Here is a 15,627-nt window from a genome sequence, read left to right as displayed (position 1 = left end):
ATTACACAGTAAAATTATACTTTCTTCTAGTTTCTGGCTTCTAGCTGTTTCCCTTTATTGCAATCTCAACCATGTTTTAAACCAGATTTTTTAAAAAATGTATTTTACCCCTTTCTGTAAGTGATTTGTATTAGAAGAGGCTTCTTCACCCATCTAGTTGCAGAAACAAAGGTACTAGGCAGTATTTTAGATGTTTGCAATACAGTAGTGAATGAGCAAGAGAGTAAGATCCCATCTTTCACAGAGCTTACATTTCAGTGGGGGTAGAGAAAGGAAACAAATATATAAATACCTAAGAATTTCAGATGGTGGTGAATACTATCATCTTTTATATTTTTAATTTATTTTTTAAAGTTAATTTATTTTTGAAAGAGACAGAAACAGTATAAGCAGAGGAGGAGCAGAGAGAGAGAGGGAGAGAGAGAATCTCAGGCAGGCTCTATGCTATCAGCACAGAGCCCAGTATGGGGCTTGAACTCACAAAACTGTGAGATCACGACCTGAGTTGAAATCAAGAGTCGGTGCTTAGCTGACTAAGCCACTCAAGTGCCCCAATACTATAATCTTTTAAAATATTCATAATGACCCATGCAAGGAATTTGATCCTGTATCTTGTTATACACTTGTATCTTTTAATCATTCCATCACTGTGTTGTAAGATGAAGCTACTGACTATTAGTTGAATGAAGCCACCTCATTATTAAGTGATTAGTTAAATCAATGATGAGGACAACATTGTAGAAAAGCCCTTAAAGTTGGGCTCAGAGTTAGACAGCATCTACATCTGCTTAAAGCAGTTGTCCTTATGTGATCTGTTAGGATATGTGTAAGACTGAAAATGACTTAGTGACAAGCTGAGAGCAATCATACAAGGCATGAATACAACTCCTCTCTGCAATTAAACTCATTTTAAAGCCATGTTATTATTAACAGAATATTTTGCCTCATTTTTATCAGTGATGTACAAAGGTCAAGGAGCAACAAATAATTAGTTATCTTCAGGTATTCAAATAAATCCATGCCTTTAAAAATTGGAAGCATGCAGAGAAAAGAAAAGCTAAAAATGTTTTTTTTCCTTAAAGAAATGATTAACACATCTGATAGTAAAATTGATGCAAGAGGTTCTGATCACCCAGTGGTCTGTTTAGGAATCATATACTACTTGAGAGAAAGCTGTTTTTATAAGAAATGTCTTAAAATATCAAGTCAAGAACCCAGTAAATGAGCATGGGTTACTGAGCCTCTTGTACCTGATTTAGAAACAGCTCCTGCTAATGAAATATGTCAGGAAATTTTCGGAGGTATGAACAGTGAATGGGTAAGATGCTAAATTTCTTAAAGTAGTTGATTTTGCTTGACACCCTCAATTGACTTGAACTCACTAGTAGTCAGAGTCTCACTGTTTTTTGGTGCCATGGACCCCTTTGGCAGTCTGGTGAAATTTATGGATCCTTCTCAGAATGATGGTTTTAATACTTAAAACAAAACCCATAGAATTGAAAAGGAAGCCAATTACATTGAAATGCAGCTTTATTCACAGACCCTGAAGAGTGTATAAGAACGTCTAGATTATTAACCTTGATGATATACTTAAATTACATCTATATTCTTTTTTTCATTTAATGTTTATTTGTTTTTGAGGGGGTGAGGCGCAGAGAGAGGAGACACAGAATCAGAAACAGGCTCCAGGCTCCAAGCTGTCAGCACAGAGCCTGATGCAGGGCTTCAACTCACATGACTTGAATGGAAGTCCGACGCTTAACTGACTGAATCAACCAGGTGCCCCACAATCTATTCTTGGAAAGAAAAAGTAGTTTATGATATGACTGATTTCCTCAATCTCTTAAGAGGAAATAGAGCTGGTATCAGCTATAAATAGGCACTGCAAATCAGTGGTCTTACACACATGTATGAATAATGCACTTCTACTGTGATAAGAACATGATACTTTGTAAAGGAAACTTTTGGATTCTTAGTTTTGTACTCATGGGGTTTCTAGTAAAATATGAAATTAGACAAGATCAGTGCTCCCTTGATTATTGACCTTATATGTTAAAAGTGACCTCAGAAAATAAACAAAAAGGAGGGAATATAAACAGAATCAATTTATTTTGGAAAGTTGTGATTTATTTATTAACTGTCACAATAGAATGAAATACTGTTTATTTATTGAAATATGAAAGAAAACATTGAACTGCTCCAAATCATCGGAGACAGTCTAACTGAACATACCGAGAGGATTGATTCATTATGTTATATTCATGTAATAAAATCCTATACAGCCATTAAACAGGATAGAGATATATGTGTCCTTATAGAATGAAGTCTAAGATATGTCATTACATGGAAAAGCGTAGGTGTAGATGAGTACATCATGTATTCTCACTTGTAAAAATGTGTCTATTAATAAAACATGTTGAGATTTCTGGAAAGAGGCACCAGTAATTGGTAACAATGATTGTTTCTGGGAGGGGAACTTGAGTTCTGGAGGCTGATGAGGAGACTAACTTCTCATTGTATATCTATTTGTACTGGTTGAATGTTTTGCCATGTGCACATATTAGTGGTTCTAACTAATGAATTGCCCTTGCTTCTGGCAGCTATTGATATTAAAATGAAATGGAAACATATAAAGAATATATACTAATTATGCCTGTCAAATAACATATTTCACTAATTAATACACTACTCAGTGCACCAAGAAGAAATTCTCAGCACTTGGGCCTGCTCCAAATAAGAATTCAGGGTGTGAATGGTGAGGCTCATAGTTAAGGCTGTACTCCTATGTCCCCTGAATGTCCTCCTGGGACCTGGTGTCTTCCTTCCATGCACACACTCTGCTTTGCAGCTGCCTATGTTCTCCTCCTCCTCCTCTCCTTGGTCTGTGAACTCCTGGAGGAGTGTGTCTCACACAGTGCCTGATGCAGAGCAGACCCACAATAAATGGTGGAAGAATGAGTCACTCATGATCCTTCCAGGAGTGAAGTCTAGAGATACAGAGATAAGCAGTGGGTGCTGAATCCCACCGCAGAGCAGCCAGACCCCATGTCTTGGTGGTTCTCAGCTGGGTTGGGGGCTAAGGGGAGGGTAGAGGCGATGAAAGGAAACCATGGAGGACTGTTGTCTGGTGAGAGCACCATTCCTTGGTGTCCTTGGTTTTGTCCCCAAACCTCTGTGTTGGGGGTGCTTGCTGGTGGAGGAGACAGCCAGCAGAACAGTGGGGGGCCGTAGGTGGGAGAGAATGAGAGAGAAATTGGGTAACAGCAGTTGTTCAGTGAAATTTCACAGTGCCTTTCAAGAATGAAATTCAATTTATATTTAGAATTTGATCTGAATCCAGAAGGAACACACAAGCTGGTTAATATCAAGACTCTGTAAGAAATAATTTGTGTCAGTTATTGAAAGGATTTGTAATCAAGCGTGAATGGAATGTCTGGTCACGCTCATTCATTTATTCATTCATTCATTTACTCCATATTTATTGTTGAGGTCTTGTGTGTCCTGTGAGGGATGCAGAGATGAATTAGATAGATCTTCTTGCCTAAGTAGCTCATCATCAGAAATTAATTTAGCACAATGGTTAAGAATGATATGTTGAATTCAGATTCTTGGGTTCAGATCCTGGCTCTATTCCTTGTCACCTGTATGGTCCTGAGCTAGTTGTGTAACTTCTCTGTGCTTCAACTTTCTCTTTGCTAATATGAGAAAAGTGCCTATGTAAAGTGCCTAGGCAGTGCCAGGCATAATCAGGATTCAATAAATGTCAGTTTTATGGTTTAATAAAAAGACAAAACACATTCATTGATCCGTTGAACACTTTCAGAGCTCCTGCTCTGTGTTAGGTACTGCTGCAGGCATCAAACAGAGACATAATTCCTGTCTTCAAAGAATTCAGCTGTTAGTTGGTGTACTAGTTCTTTCTTCCTTCCTTTGTAACAAATTATCCAATTCAGTAGCCCAAAACCCTGACAGAAATGACTTACGTCTCACAGTTTCTGTGGATCAGGAATTCAGGATCAGCTTGGCTGGTTCTGCTCAGGCTCTCTCATGAACTTACAGCCAAAATGTGTGTCAGAACTTCAGTCATCAAAAGGCTTGACTGGGGCTAAAGGATGTATTTCTAAGTGTCTCACTCATACGCCTGGCAAGGTGGTTCTTCTTCACATGGTCACTGCCTGAGTGTCCTCAAAACATGGTATCTGGCTTTCCTCAGAGCAAGTGATCCAAGAGCCCGAACCAGAAACTTCAATGCCTGTTATAGCCTAGCCTCAGAAACCAAACACCATCACCTCTGTTGTATTCTATCTGTCTCACAATCCTGATTCAATATGGGAGGGGACTATACACAGGCTTGGGTAGGAGGAGGTGGGATCCTCAGAGATTGTCTTGGAGGCTGGTGAAGACAGTTGGGGAGGAACACATGTAATCAGGGGGAAGGTGCTGTGATGTAGATATGCCACAGGGAGAGTCTTGTCAGGAAAGGAGGAGGCAAAGCTTGAGCTTGGTTTTGAAGGAAAATAACTGAGGAAAGGGAGTGCCCGGGGCAGAAGGAAGTTAAAGGGGAAAGGCATGGAGGCCAGAATAAACATAACATACTCTGGAAGTTTGAACACAACTGTTGGCTTGGAGCGGGGTCTCTCGTAGGGCAGAGACAAGAATGTGGTGATGATGTCAGTATTGGCCTGGCTATATGGGGCTGAGGTGATGGTAGTCGTGACAGGTTGTAACAGTTGTACTTACACACACAAATGAAAGAAAATTGTGTCACATTCATTAAGGATTTGCTCTCTGAAAAGCTTTGTGGTACTTAGGATACCCATGCATGCATCCATTCATCTGTCTACCCAACCATCATCTGACTAAGCGGTGTTTATTAATTACATTTGGACTATATGACAAATAGTCTCTTGAGAAGATGCACACTTTCTATTTTGTGGACACACACACAATTTGAGTATATTCTACTTTACTTTTTTTTCATAGCACTAATTACTACTTGGCATTATATTGTATTTTATGCTTATTGCTTGTGTTCATCTCTAGAATATAAGCCTCAAGAATATAGACTCCAGAAATTTTGCTTCATCTTACGTCATTATATACCCAGTGCCTAGAATAATGGTTGGTGCATGTGGGGGCCTTGTAAAGATGTGGGTGAATAAGAGGGAAGCGAGGTGATAGAAGTGTGCAGAACATGCTGTGGGAACTTGGGAGGGAATGTCCAGGTCTTCCTGAAGTGGGGAAAGGAAGTGGTTAGAGAGGGCTTTGCAGAGTCCTTGCTGTCTGAACTGGGTTTGTCAGGTGGATGCGCTGAGCATTCAACACAGAGGAGATCTTGTAAGCAAAGGAACGGAGACATATGAGAGTATGGCCACAGTTCTAGATGATGCTTGTCTTTCTGTGTAGTTTGTGAAACTAAAAGTAAAATCGCATGATAAGAAAAGCATCTTCCAGGAGTTGCCTTTATGTAATAATTCATTTTAAAAACTCCATCAGAGGAAGCATCCTTTGCAGATATTTCTGAACTTAAAACTCTACTAGTTGATAAATGCTCTTGGCTGTCTATGAAACACGAATACCAGAGTTGCATGTCCTTCCCATTATTGAGCTCTATCCTCAGTATTGCATGCATTTATCTTTTAAATATAATTCCTTGCTGCAGTGGCAATACATTTTAGTTTTTCCTATAGACTTGACATGAGATGTGTTTGTTGGCATCTCTGTTGACTTGAAGGCATTTTTATGTCCCACTGGCATTGGAGCCCTAGTTCAGGTTATTTTATAGTAAAGCAGGTTGCAGGTTTGTGATAAGGGAAGGTTGAATCCCATACTGTAATACTGTACTGTAGGACCAGCTTCAGGCCTTTGTAGGTTATTATTTTCCCAGTTCTCTTTTCCAGGGCAGGAATGTTGGCATACCTGAAGGTGCTTTCTTCACACCTCTGTGTGTCCCTTGTGTCCCTGAACTTCAGGAAAAGAGAAAAACCTTCATAGATTTGCAGGTGCCGCATTTATGAAATTCTCCTCAGTGGTGGCCATGTTCACATAATCTGGAAGTATTAATGCCTTTGAAAAACATTTTGAAACAAGCAACTTGGCTGTAAGAATTTTCCCTGGGCCCCATTTTTTTTTCTTAGTAACTCATTTTGATTTTTAAAAATTCACATCTACTCACACTTAGCAACATAAATATTCAGTACCAAAGAGTAAACCTTCATATGTTGGAAAGGCATTTAATTTTGGTTCTACGAAAAAAGTGGAATTTAAATTTGATCTTAAATTGGAATAGAAAGGTAACAGTGATTGTCTGTGGACAGTGGGATTATAGGTATTTTGTCTTCCTTCTACTTTTCATTTTCCCCCAAAGTGTCAGTAATGGAGATGTATTATTATTTTATAATGAGTTTAAAACCAAGAAATTTGCTTTTGAACTGCAATATGTGATTTCTAGGCATTCTCTTTTGCAAAATAGATTTTGATTCCTCACTCTTTTTCCTCTTCAGAGCTCATTTTTCAGTGTCAGCAATGGCGGATTGAGTGATGGCTTCAAATGGCAAATGAAGGGATGCCTGGGTGGCTCAGTCGGTTAAGCGTCCGCCGGCTCAGGTTATGATCTCACGGTTCGTGGGTTCGAGCCCCGCGTCAGGCTCTGTGCTGACAGCCAGCTCAGAGCCTGGAGCCTGTTTTGGATTCTGTGTCTCCCTCTCTCTCTGACCCTCCTCTGCTCATGCTGCCTCTCTCTCTCTCTCAGAAATAAACCATTAAAAAAAAAAAAACCCAACAAATGGCAAATGGGGATTCTCATTTATTAACTAAAAGTTGCCTGGAGAAGGTTAGCGGGGCAAGGCAGAGCCAAGCAAGTGAGACCAATGGCGTTGTCCGAGGCAGGGTTAGGCTGCCAAAGAGGAAACAGTTGTTCCCACTTCACAACTCTTGGTTGCTATCAAGAAGGGCCAGAAACAACCATTTTTCTCTATTATCAGTAACTGGGCATGTGAAGATACTAAGCCCAATTCTGCATGAACAGTGTCTTCCAAGATGCCTTTCAGCTGGTGCTTTTGAGATGCTGTCTCCTGACCATCCCCTCTGACTACAGTTACATACCCACATGCAAATCTGAGGAGCCCTAGGGTCTGGCCCCTAAATCCACCCATTCTCTTTCAGCCTAATTTCCGGTTATTCTTCACAGCCCACACAAACCCTAGGCCTGTGCACCTATTACCTCATGCAGGCTACTCCTGATGGTAGTAATAAAATAATATAGTTTTTTTTTTTTTTATTTAAGAGAGAGAGTGCATGCAAGTGGGGGGAAGTGACAGAGGGAGAGAGAGAGAGAGAGAGAGCGTCTTAAGCAGGTTCCATGCTCAGTGCTGAGCACATGATCCTATGACCCTAGGATTATGACCTAAGCCCAAATCAAGAGCCAGACACTCAACTGACTGAGCCACTTAGGCATTCCTAAAAGAATGTAGTTTTTAAACTAGCTCACTCTCTCACTCTCTCAGGCTTTAGGTAGATAAGCTTCTAAGTTTCTTTCTAGCAGTTGCCTATGACGACCTACTGTGTACAATTCACTGCAGATTCAAAAAGGAAGAAGGCACAGAATTGATAGCCTTACACGGGCAGATGGGACCCACAGGCAAACAGATTTTATAGAGTTGTAAGTGGAAATTGCCTCAGAGAAAGTGTAAAGTGTTATGAGCTCAGCTCTTTAACTGTTTATGAGAGGACAACATAAACAATCAACTTGGATATGTTTATAAGCATCCACAGGCACCTGAAAAAATGTGTTTATTTTCCTGAAGATTCTCTAACATATGGCCTTTTCTCCCTACACTATTTCTGTTTATTGCACACACTGTGGCAAGTTTATCATCCTTCATAAATGTCATTAAATTCTGCTTACTCTCCATTCTGAGTTAATTTGTTTGCTTTGTAGCCAAAAGGTTGTTTGAAGAACTGTTCTGCTCTTGTCTGGAAGAGAAGAGAAGTGTCTCACTTGTGAGATCCCCTTATCCTCCTCCTTCTACCCATTAGCCATGTTGGCAAAAGTAAACTAAGCTTCTCTCCAGAACGTATCCCAATTTAGAGGGCTGAGTGGGACAATCGGAAGAAAACCTCAAAAGCAAGGATCTTCCTTTTCCTTGGACAAGTCTCCAAAGAGCCAGCCCCTACTTCCTTTCCACTCTAGGCTTTTCTGGAACAAGAGATCAAGAGCAATGAGCTATCATTTATTGCATCTTCTGCAGCTTCTGCATCTTAGGAATTTTACATATATTCACATCAAATTCTCTCACATTATCAGATGAAGAAACTGAAGCCAAGAAGTCAAGTAATTTGGCCAATATTACATAGCTAGAATTTGGATGCCAGTCAACCTGACTCCAGAAACCAGTGTTTTTCGCATTGTGCTTAGCGACTTCTAAATCAAGATCCCAATGAAGAAAGAAAAAATAAGTTCCCAAACCAACAGACTTTAAAATAGTCTTCATTTATCAGTTTTCTCACACTATCAGTGTCCTGCCCTTCTTCTCATATCTAGGAGGCTGGCAAAAGCTGGGAGAAACAGTATGTGAAGAGAGATGCTCATCATAGGTATCCCCACTGTGAAAGAAAGGTTGTTCCATTTTTTTTTCTTGCTCTGGAAATCCTGTGGTGATTGGCTGTTGATGAGCTGGCTTTGTCTCTTGACCCATAGTTCAGCCCATTGGGCACTTCTCTGAGGACCACTCATCCCTCTCTGAGTGTCTTTACCAACTGTGGATCTTACTGCTTTGAAAGGAACCTGGAGACTGGGGTAAGTGTGGTAGGTTGTGGGGTCAGTGTCTCTGTCTAGTCTTTTTAATTAATTAACTTTTATTTTTAATTAATTAATTAATTAATTTTTAAATTTACATCCAAGTTAGGTAGCATGTAGTGCAATAATGATTATAGGAGTAGAATCCAGTGATTCATCCCCTACATAGGACACCCAGTGCTCATTTCAATAAGTGTCTTCCGTAATGCCCCTTGCCCATTTAGCCATCCTCACACCCACAACCCCTCCAGCAACCCTTAGTTTGTTTTCTATATCTAAGAGTCTCTTATGTTTTGCCCCCTCCANATATATATATATATATATACCACATCTTCTTTATCCATCCATCTGTTGATGGACATTTGGGCTCTTTCCATAATATGGCTATTATCGATAGCACTGCTATAAACATTGGGGTACCTGTGTCTCTTTGAAACAGCACACATGTATCCTCTTGATGATTACAGCTTTGTAATACATCTTGAAGTCTAGGATTGTGATGCCTCTGACTTTGGTTTTCTTTTTCAGGATTGCTTTGGCTATTCAGAGTCTTTTCTGGCTCCATACAAATTTGAGGATTGTTTATTTTAGCTTTGTGAAGAATGCTGGTGATATTTTATAGGGATTGCATTAAGTATGTGGATTACTTTGGGTAGTATCGACATTTTAACAATATTTGTTCTCCCAATCTATGAACATGGAATATTCTTCCATTTTTTGTGTGTCTTCTTCAATTTCTTTCATAAGCTTTCTATAGTTTTTGGTTTATAGATTTTTCACCTCTTTGGTTAGGCTAATTCCTAGGTATTTTATGGTTTTTGGTATAATTGTAAATGGAATTGATTCCTTGATTTCTCTTTCTGTGCTTCATTGTTGGCATATAGAAATGCAACTGATTTCCATAAAATTGATTTTGTATCCTGTGACTTTGCTGAATTCATGGATCAGTTCTGGCTGTTTTTTGGTGGAATCTTTTGCATTTTCTATATAGAGTATCATGTCATCTGCGAAGAGTGAAAGTTTGACTTCCTCTTTGCCAATTTGGATACCTTTATTCCTTTGTGTTGTTTGATTGCTGAGGCTAGGACTTCCAATATTATGTTGAATAACAATGGTGAGAGTGGACATCCCTGTCATGTTCCCGGCCTTAGGGGGAAAGCTCTCAGTTTTTCCCCACTGGGGATTATATTAGCGGTGGGTCTCTCGTATATGGTTTGTATGATCTTGAGGTATGATCCTTCTGTACCTACTTTCTTGAGGGTTTTTATCAAGAAAGGATGCTGTATTTTGTCAAATGCTTTCTCTGCATCTATTGAGAGGATCATATGGTTCTTGTCCTTTGTTTTATTAATGCGATGTATCACATTGATTTGTGGATATTGAACCAACCCTGCATCCCAGATATAATTCTCACTTGATCATGGTAAATAATTCTTTTAATGTATTGTTGGATCTGGTTGTCTAGTATCTTGTTGAGAATTTTTGCCTACATGTTCATCAGGGAAATTGGTCTGTAGTTCTTCCTTTTAGTTGGGTCTTTGTCTGGTTTTGGAATCGTGTCTAGTCCTTTTTATGAAGCAAGAGTTTTTCCTGCGTGCTTCTTACTGCCCACTCTGGTGACTCAGACCTGGCCAGGATATACTCATGCTCAAGCTTAAAAAAAGAATCTTTCCAGCTGGAATGGCACCTTTAAGATTCTTTTGGTGAATCTGATTAGTTCCTGGGAAGCTACATGCATCCTCAGAGTGGCCCACATAGTATAGCATTGCTCTTTCAGGTGGAAGCTGGATCCTTGCAAATGTCACAGGATAGATGAGCAAACGAGTTGCTGAGAGTGTCAGTGAATTGCAGAGGCTGTGAAAATTTTGAGGTTTCATGGAGGAGTCATATTATTTCTGGAAAGAATATCTACTGGGATGTTCTCTAAATTTTTTTGGAGAAGGTTTTAGTTTCAGCTTCCTCCAAATCTTAGGATGACTAGCAAGGGTAACGAATGGAGGACAATAGCTGTTAAAGTAAGACTGTCGAAGGGCATCCTCTAGTTGATGCTAAGTTCTAGCATGAGTCAGCAGTGTGATAGGGCTGGTTAAAGGCTGATTCCCTCCTGGGCCACATTAATGGAAATATGGTATCTAGAATCAGAGATGTAATTGTTCCCCCATACTCAGGGATGCTGGAAAGACACTCCTAGAGCATTGCGTTAATTTCTGGAATTTCACTAGTTCTGTTCTCTTTGTTTAAGGAATTCTAGAATATTTCTGGGTCACTTTCCTGAGCTCATAAAGCAGGAGTTGTCAGAGGTATCTGACATCTAACTATATCATGAATATGATTGACCAAGACCAGGTCGATGATATCAAGTTTCAACTTAAATTCCCAACAAATCAGATAAAAACAGCAAAGAAATATTAATACTTAGTCATTATTGAACATCTATAGTTTCTGCTTTGAATAATGTTTATTATTTTTGAAAAACCATTTTTATTATGCTTAAGCTATATGAAAATAAACTCAAAAGCAAAACACATTATTTCTTCTTCAACATCCAGTTGATCCATCCTAGGTGAATAGTGCTGAGCAAAATAGTATAGGGAATACAAATAAAAATAACACATTTCTGTCCTTCCTTTATTCCCCTAGGTTTTGACTCCTCTGTTACAAAACTGTTTATATTCTTTTTGGGGAAACCAGTAATACTGAATAAAAAAGTAAATAAAATTAAGGGCAAGGGTAAGATCCCCTCTGGTAGCAGAAAACTAGGGAAGCAGCTATTATAGAAGCTCTCTGCCTGGAACCAAGAAGTAAGCAGAAGAGACTGAGCTGATGAATTAAATATCACGAGGCCCTGGGCTCAGAACTGAAGTTTACTGAGAACTCTTCAAACCCTTGTTTATGCCCTAACTATCCTTACTTTACAAACATTTCTAACTAACTCCAGTTCTAGCATCCTTGGAATGTCAGCAAATCAGAGGCAACAAATGAGATGGGAAAGAGGGTATCACTGACAAAGGCCACTACCTTTTTAAAACACGGTAGGCAATAAATAAATATGGGCAGACACCCTGACAGTAATAGGGCTTGACATTAATAGCTAGGCAACAGATGTGACAGCAAGCTATAAAAATCTGTGCCTGGGGTAGGTTTAAATAGTCCCACTGAGCCCAGTGACCCTGAGGGCTTCATTACATTAAGGTGCATTATAGTAATTGATGTGTTTCTTCTGAATCCTATAGCCTGTGTTCATAAAGATGACCTGAGGCCTGCAGGAAAAATTAAATTATATTCAGTAGATGCTGTTTAAGAAGGTATATGAGTATATTGCAATTTTTTCTTAAACTTTTTTAGAAAGACATCCTTCCAAATGTCTAAAGCAGTGACGTTACCGTGAAACATCTTTTGAAAAGAATGGAGAAATAAGGTGAAAAGGAATTGCCAATTTGAAAAGAGTTTGAAAACCATTTGGCAAAATGCAAGTTTAGTGATTGCTACTTTGTTTTCCAGAAAGCATGGTTAGCCACAGGGACTCATTCTCCAAAGGAATTCTCTAAATTTCAAACAATAATATATGCTATAACTGTGCTTTCTAAAACAATAGCCGTATGATTACCAAACAGTCACATAAGACTATTTAAACTTAAAAATTAAGTGCCTTAAAATGGCGGGCCGGCCTGCGGTTGCAGCATCAAGCCGGTGGCTGGAGGGTATTCGAAATGGTACTACAATGCCGCAGGGTTCAATAAACTGGGGCTAATGCGAGATGATACAATATATGAGGATGATGATGTGAAAGAGGCCATCAGAAGGCTTCCTGAGAACCTTTATAACGACAGGATGTTTCGCATTAAGAGAGCACTGGACCTGACCATGAGGCACCAGATCTTGCCTAAAGAGCAGTGGACAAAATATGAGGAGGTAGCACAGCTTTTATGTATCTGACAGTACTGGCCTCGAAGGACTGAGCATTAGAAACAGAGACATGCATTTGTACAGTCAGACTTCTTAAGGTTATGTCAAATAAATATCCTCGCGGCAGTNGGCGGGCCGGCCTGCGGTTGCAGCATCAAGCCGGTGGCTGGAGGGTATTCGAAATGGTACTACAATGCCGCAGGGTTCAATAAACTGGGGCTAATGCGAGATGATACAATATATGAGGATGATGATGTGAAAGAGGCCATCAGAAGGCTTCCTGAGAACCTTTATAACGACAGGATGTTTCGCATTAAGAGAGCACTGGACCTGACCATGAGGCACCAGATCTTGCCTAAAGAGCAGTGGACAAAAATATGAGGAGGATAAATTCTACCGTGAACCATATCTGAAAGAAGTTATTCGGGAGAGAAAAGAAAGAGAAGAATGGGCAAAGAAATAATCATGCAGTTGAAATCTGTGGTTGCAGCTGCCCTCAAATATTTTTAAGAAGTTGGGTAAACCCAAAATGTACAACCTGGAGCTATTTGAGCTGCAAATGTATTACTTTAAATAAATGTCTATTGTAAAAAAAAAAAAAAAAATTAAGTGCCTTATTTTTTAANCTTAGCTGGACTAGCCACTTTCAAGTGTCCACTAGTTAGTTACCTGTGGCTTATATGGCTACCATATTGAATAGCACAGGTATAAAATATATCCATCATTACAGAGATTGTTTTGGACATCACCACCATAGAAAGTCAGGAAGAAGCAAAGCTTCATGTGGGGATTAAAGCAATCATATGGACATCTGTCAATATTAGTTTCTTAGTTGGTTTATGGGTGTTTGAGTATTTGAATTAACTTCATAGTGGGATTCCAGTTGGTTTGGTTCTGTTAGGGTGATAGTCTGAATAATGCTGTATCTGAAATGATCTCATGAATATAATGTTTCTGCATAATTTAGGAGTGGCCAGAGGAATTGTTTGAAAATATGATGCTTCTGAGAGCCTTTTTCCCAAATGTACAGAGGTTTCTGGAAAAATCACAGAGGTCACAAGGCTCTTGGTTAATTCCATGTGAACTAATTGGTGTACTTAATTTTTTCAGAGTTCATTCTGCACGATATACATTGGAAGCAATAGAGGAGAAATATCAACCCGGTCTTCCAAACAGATTTTACACAGTTTTCAATGTTTTATTTATTTATTTTTGATTAAGCGAGCGAGAGAGAGGCAGACAGAGAAGGGAACAGAAGATCCTAAGTGTGCTCTGTGCTGACAGCAGTGAGCCCCATGTAGGGCTACAACACATAAACGGGAGATCTAGACCTGAGCCGAAGTCAGGCACTTAACCGACTGAGCCACCCAGGTGCCCCTCCAAACAGATTTTAGGGAGCAAAAATGTTTCTTCTTCACAGATATGTTCAACTGGAACACCATTATGTTTTAAGTTATCTGAGGAGAAAATGTTCACCAAATCACCAGTGGTCCTATTCGTGAATGATGGTCATATTAAGAAGACATCTCAAAGAGGAAGACCAGTGAATTACAGGGAAGATAAAGGTATTCAATTACTGACCAAGGGGGCACCCCATTTAGCTGGCTGATAGTCTTCATGATATATGTGGTTTAAGATGAAAAGAAGAGAAACCAAAGTCAGTTTAATAGCTAACTTATAATTTAAGGAGGGAACAAAATGACTTTTTCAATCTTTTAAAACTCAAATCAATGGCCTCATTTATTTTTCTCCCAAGGGCAGCCAGTGCTCTGTGGGAGGTGGGGATCATGAGAATGTGATAATGGCCCATGTGTGTCTCTAGCACCTAGGTATTTTGTATACATGAGTGATGAAAACACACTGGTTTATGGAGCATGTTGAACTTGTTAGGTTGCATGTAGGAAACAATTTTGCTCTTTCTTATGTATTTCCCTTTTATTTCTTTGTTTTTTTAGCCACTTTCAGATAATAAACAAATAGTCTTTTCTCCTACGTATTAAAAAAGTTGGTCCAATGTACCATCACAATACAATTTAAAAGATATTTTCAAAACTCCAGTATAAAACACCTAATTTAAAACTTCTCTCCATCCCCAGAGCAGGCCTCCCTTGGTCTGGGGAAGAGAGATCTGTAATGGTTTTCATCTCCACTTCTTGCTCCCTTCATCCTTCCTTTGCCTACTGCAGTGAAGAGAATTGGGGATGGAGGAGAGGAAGGTCAAGGATCAAGGATGAGGAACGATTTCACCTGATACTGTAGTTTGAAATAGGACTTTCTGGTTTGGCAGGTCCACAACTGCTGGCTCATTATGAGGTGCTTTTGAGGGTTCTCTGGCTCCCCTGTTACTGAGGCTTCTCATTTTTCCAAGCCAGGGAATAGTTTCAGTCCCCTCTTGGAGCATGTGTGTGTGTGTGTGTGTGTGTGTGTGTGTGTATTGAAACATGCATCACACTGATACCTTTCCATAGAAAATCTCTCCCCACACCCCACCTGTGACTTCTCCCCTCTCTCATTTAGGGCCTAGAGGTGGGTGGTGGGCTCAAGCTGGCAGAATTGGCAACTCAGTCAACTCAGTTTCTTTTTTAAATATATATTTTGTTTGTTTGTTTGTTTGTTTATTTAATATAATTTATCACCAACTTAGCTAACATATAGTATATACAGTATACTCTTGACTTCGGAGTAGATTCCTGTGATTCATCACATACAATACCCAGTGCTCATCCCAGCAAGTGCCCTCCTCTATGACTATCACCCATTTTCCCTGCCCCTCCCCCCATCAGCCCTCAGCCTGTTCTCTGTATTTAAGAATCTCTTATGATTTGCCCACCTCTCTGTTTGTAACTATTATTTTTCCTTCACTCACCCCGTGGTCTTCTGTTAAGTTTCTGAAATTCCACATATGAGTGAAAACATAGTACCTT

At 39.5% G+C, this 15,627-nt stretch overlaps 1 protein-coding gene and 1 pseudogene across 2 annotated transcripts in view; both read left to right on the top strand.

The window, feature by feature from the left end:
* KIAA1549L (KIAA1549 like) overlaps window positions 1-15,627 on the top strand; it is a 254,572-nt gene that overhangs the window by 47,214 nt on the left and 191,731 nt on the right. The window lies entirely within an intron of this gene.
* LOC144238911 (cytochrome b-c1 complex subunit 7 pseudogene) lies at window positions 12,839-13,277 on the top strand (annotated as a pseudogene).

This window comes from Crocuta crocuta, unplaced genomic scaffold, assembly GCF_008692635.1.
Source record: "Crocuta crocuta isolate KB4526 unplaced genomic scaffold, BGI_CrCroc_1.0 scaffold382, whole genome shotgun sequence".
Classification (NCBI taxonomy): Eukaryota; Metazoa; Chordata; class Mammalia; order Carnivora; family Hyaenidae; genus Crocuta; species Crocuta crocuta.
Note: the sequence above shows the minus strand (reverse complement) of the source record. Positions and strands in the feature narration are given on the sequence as shown.